The following is a 5,022-nucleotide window of genomic DNA, read 5'->3' on the forward strand; positions in this document are numbered from 1 at the left end:
TCCCCCCACCCCTCCCCTCCCCTCCCCTCCCCTCCCCTTTTCTTTCTCTACCCCTTCTACTGTAAATCATTTCTTCCATTTGTATTATCTTGTCTTGCCCCTCCTTTCCTCTTATATGACATTTTGTATAACCCTGAGGATCGCCTTCCATTTCCATGCAATTTCCCTTCTCACTCCCTTTCCCTCCCACCTCTCATCCCTGTTTAATGTAAATCTTCTTCTCAAGCTCTTCGTCCCTACCCTGTCCTTGTTTACTCCCCTTATATCAAAGGAGTCATTTGGTATTTGTTTTTTAAAGATTGACTAGCTTCACTTAGCATAATCTGCTCTAATGCCATCCATTTTCCTCCAAATTCTATGATTTTGTCATTTTTTAATGCAGAATAATACTCCATAGTATATAAATGCCACATTTTTTTTATCCATTCATCTATTGAAGGGCATCTAGGCTGGTTCCACAGTCTTGCTATCGTGAATTGAGCTGCTATGAACATCGATGTAGCAGTGTCCCTGTAGCATGCTCTTGTTAGGGCTTTAGGGAATAGACCGAGAAGGGGAATAGCTGGGTCAAATGGTGGTTCCATTCCCAGCTTTCCAAGAAATCTCCATACTGCTTTCCAAATTGGCTGCACCAATTTGCAGTCCCACCAGCAATGAACAAGAGTGCCCTTTTCCCCACATCCTCTCCAGCACTTATTGTTGTTTGACTTCCTAATGGCTGCCAGTCTTACTGGAGTGAGATGGTATCTTAGGGTAGTTTTGATTTGCATTTCTCTGACTGCTAGCGATGGTGAGCATTTTTTCATGTACTTGTTGATTGATTGTATGTCCTCCTCTGAGAAGTGTCTATTCAGGTCCTTGGCCCATTTATTGATTGGGTTATTTGTTATCTTATTGTCTAATTTTTTGAGTTCTTTGTATATTCTGGTTATTAGGGCTCTATCTGAAGTGTGTGGAGTAAAGATTTGTTCCCAGGATGTAGGCTCCCTGTTTATCTCTCTTATTGTTTCTTTTGCTGAGAAAAAACTTTTTAGTTTGAGTAAGTCCCATTTGTTGATTCTATTTGTTAACTCTAGCGCTATGGGTGTCCTATTGAGGAATTTGGAGCCCGACCCCACAGCATGTAGGTCGTAGCCAACTTTTTCCTCTATCAGATGCCATGTCTCTGATTTAATATCAAGCTCCTTGATCCATTTTGAGTTAACTTTTGTGCACGGGGAGAGATAGGGATTCAGATTCATTTTGGTGCAAATGGATTTCCAGTTTTCCCAGCACCATTTGTTGAAGATGCTATCTTTCCTCCATTGCATGCTTTTAGCCCCTTTATCAAAAATAAGATAGTTGTAGTTTTGTGGATTGGTTACTGTGTCCTCTATTCTGTACCATTGGTCCACCCGCCTGTTTTGGTACCAGTACCATGCTGTTTTTGTTACTATTGCTCTGTAGTATAGTTTGAAGTCTGGTATCGCTATACCGCCTGATTCACACTTCCTGCTTAGTATTGTTTTTGCTATTCTGGGTCTTTTATTATTCCATATGAATTTCATGATTCTTTTATCGATTTCTGCAAGATATGCTGTTGGGATTTTGATTGGCATTGCATTGAACTTATATAGGACTTTTGGTAATATCGCCATTTTGATGATGTTAGTTCTGCCTATCCATGAGCAGGGTATATTTTTCCATCTTCTAAGGTCTTCTTCTATGTCTTTCTTTAGGGTTCTATAATTTTCATTGTATAAATCTTTCACCTCTTTTGTTAGGTTGATTCCCAAGTATTTTATTTTTTGGGGGGATATTGTGAATGGAGTAGTTGTCCTCATTTCCGTTTCGGAGGATTTGTCGCTGATATACAGGAATGCCTTTGATTTATGCGTGTTGATCTTATATCCTGCCACTTTGCTGAATTCATTTATTAGCTCTAATAGCTTCTTTGTAGACCCTTTTGGGTCTGCTAGGTATAGAATCATATCATCTGCAAATAGTGATAATTTAAGTTCTTCTTTTCCTATTTTTATGCCTTTAATTTCTTTCGTCTGCCTTATTGCTCTGGCCAGTGTTTCGAGGACTATGTTGAACAGAAGTGGTGAGAGAGGGCATCCCTGTCTTGTACCAGATCTTAGAGGGAATGCCTTCAATTTTTCTCCATTCAGAATGATGTTGGCCTGTGGCTTATCATAGATTGCTTTTACAATGTTGAGGTATGATCCAGTTATCCCTAATTTTTCTAGAGTTTTGAACATAAAGGGATGCTGTACTTTGTCGAATGCTTTTTCTGCATCTATCGAGATGATCATATGGTTCTTATTTTTAAGTCTATTGATGTGGTGGATAACATTTATTGATTTCCGTATATTGAACCAACCTTGCATACCAGGGATGAATCCTACTTGATCATGGTGTATAATTTTTTTGATATGTATTTGAATCCGATTCGCCAGAATTTTATTGAGGATTTTTGCATCAAGGTTCATTAGAGATATTGGTCTGTAGTTTTCTTTCTTTGAAGTGTCTTTGTCTGGTTTCGGAATCAGGGTGATGTTGGCCTCGTAGAATGAATTTGGAAGTTCTCCCTCTTTTTCTATTTCCTGAAATAGCTTGAAAAGTATTGGTGTTAGTTCCTCTTTAAAGGTTTTGTAAAACTCTGCTGTATACCCGTCCGGTCCTGGGCTTTTCTTAGTTGGTAGTCTTTTGATGGTTTCTTCTATTTCCTCTATTGTTATTGGTCTGTTTAGGTTGTCTATATCCTCCTGGCTCAATCTGGGCAGATCGTAAGACTCAAGGAATTTATCTATGCCTTCACTATCTTCTATTTTATTGGAGTATAAGGATTCAAAGTAATTTCTGATTATCTTCTGTATTTCTGTAGTGTCTGTTGTGATATTGCCTTTTTCATCCCGTATGCTAGTAATTTGGGTTCTCTCTCTTCTTCTCTTCGTTAGCATGGCTAAGGGTCTGTCAATTTTATTTATTTTTTCAAAGAACCAGCTTTTAGTTTTGTCAATTTTTTCAATTGTTTCTTTTGTTTCAATTTCATTAATTTCAGCTCTGATTTTAATTATTTCTTGCCTTCTACTTCTTTTGCTGTTGTTTTGCTCTTCTTTTTCTAGGATTTTGAGATGAAGTATGAGATCATTTATTTGTTGGTTTTTTCTTTTTTTGAGGAATGAACTCCAAGCAATGAATTTTCCTCTTAGAACTGCTTTCAATGTGTCCCAAAGATTCCGATATGTTGTGTCTGTGTTTTCATTTAACTCTAGGAATTTTTTAATTTCCTCCTTGATGTCTTCTAATACCCATTGATCACTCAGCAACCTATTGTTCATTCTCCAGGTGGTGCTTGATTTTTCCTTTCTTCTTTTATCATTGATTTTCAGTTTCATTCCATTATGATCAGACAAGATGCATGGTATTATCTCTACCTCTTTGTATTGTCTAAGAGTTGCCCTGTGACATAGTATATGGTCTATTTTTGAGAAGGTTCCATGTGCTGCTGAGAAAAAAGTGTAGCTACTTGATGTTGGGTGGTATAGTCTATATATGTCAATTAAGTCTAGGTTGTTAATTGTGTTATTGAGTTCTATAGTTTCCTTATTTAACTTTTGTTTGGAAGATCTGTCCAGTGGTGAGAGAGGTGTGTAAAAATATGGAACGCTTCACGAATTTGCGTGTCATCCTTGCGCAGGGGCCATGCTAATCTTCTCTGTATCGTTCCAATTTTAGTATATGTGCTGCCGAAGCGAGCACTGTCAAAGGAAATTTAAATAGCAAAACTTGGAGAGGCATTTTTGTCCCTGTGCATGATAAACAAGATAACTTTGTTAAAAACTTTGTTTTCCTAAAATCTTCTACCTCAACTTCCCCACATCAAACATACTGAAGCAATTCCCTGCACAGGTGGGTCAGTTCAGTGAAATCTTGCCTAACCTCAACCTTCATACAGAATACTTTTCTCTCTCCTCCCTGGGAAGCTATATTATCTCTTTGTCCAACTATTCAGTATTTAAGTCATTTTTTAAAAAATTTAAGTCATTTTTATATTAGTTTTTTATAGTTCTCCCACAAAGGGAGTAAACCCAAAAAGACAGAAAATATGTTTTACTCCCATTAATATTCTCTAGTAGGCTTAGCACAAGGCTTGATTCTTAACACAATATATCCATTAAGAACTACTCCTTTTAAGCCACACTGGCACATGCCTATTAATCCCAGCAGTTTGGGAAGCTGAGGCAGGAGGATGGAGAGTTCAAAGCCAGCCTTAGCAACTTAGTGAGGCGCTAAGCAACTTAGAGAGACACTGTCTCTAATAAAATAAGGGGGTGGAGGCTGTGGCGCAGTGATTGAGTGCCCCTGCATTCAATTCCTGGTACCAAAAAATAACTACTCTTTTTAATTAAGAATTTTATTACAGCATTTTTGAAATAGAAAAAGAAATGGGAAATACCACAAATCTCCATCGACTGTAAACTGACAAAAGTTATAGAATATCTATACAATAGAATATTATGTCACTACTAAAAAGAATAAGAGACATTTGGAAAAGTTCAATGATACAGTGAATGAAAAACTTATGTAGAAAAAAAATATATTTTAAGAATTTTTTTTCCCCAGAAACCAACTAGACAGATAAATGATTGATAGATGCATGGAAAGAATGGAGAACAAAACAGACTGATATATATATATATATATATATATATATATATATATATATTGTAATTCATAGAGAAAGGAAACAAATGATCAGTAGGAGTATTTCTGGTGTGTGGAGCTGAGGCAAGAGGGCTGGCTGTGAGAAGATAGCCCTTTACATTTTACTTTAAGCTGTATATTGTTTGAAGTTTTCACAATGAACAAGTATTTTGGTCATTAAAAAAAAAGGGAAACTATTTATTGGCTTGAAGTTTAAATTCATTGAACTTGCTTCACTTGGGCAGGTGACCTAATATCCCATATTTCTCAGCTTCACGGACTTTCTCCCTGACGGAGCTTTTGGCAGTGAGGACAAAGTCTTCCTTTTTC

At 37.0% G+C, this 5,022-nt stretch overlaps 1 non-coding gene across 1 annotated transcript; it reads right to left on the reverse strand.

Moving 5' to 3' along the window:
- Window positions 1-3,640: 3,640 nt before the first annotated feature.
- LOC144253439 (U6 spliceosomal RNA) lies at window positions 3,641-3,747 on the reverse strand. Its single transcript, XR_013343284.1, has one exon. It is a non-coding gene; the product is annotated as a U6 spliceosomal RNA (small nuclear RNA).
- Window positions 3,748-5,022: the final 1,275 nt, after the last annotated feature.

Source organism: Urocitellus parryii, chromosome 2 (assembly GCF_045843805.1).
Source record: "Urocitellus parryii isolate mUroPar1 chromosome 2, mUroPar1.hap1, whole genome shotgun sequence".
NCBI classification, from domain to species: domain Eukaryota; kingdom Metazoa; phylum Chordata; class Mammalia; order Rodentia; family Sciuridae; genus Urocitellus; species Urocitellus parryii.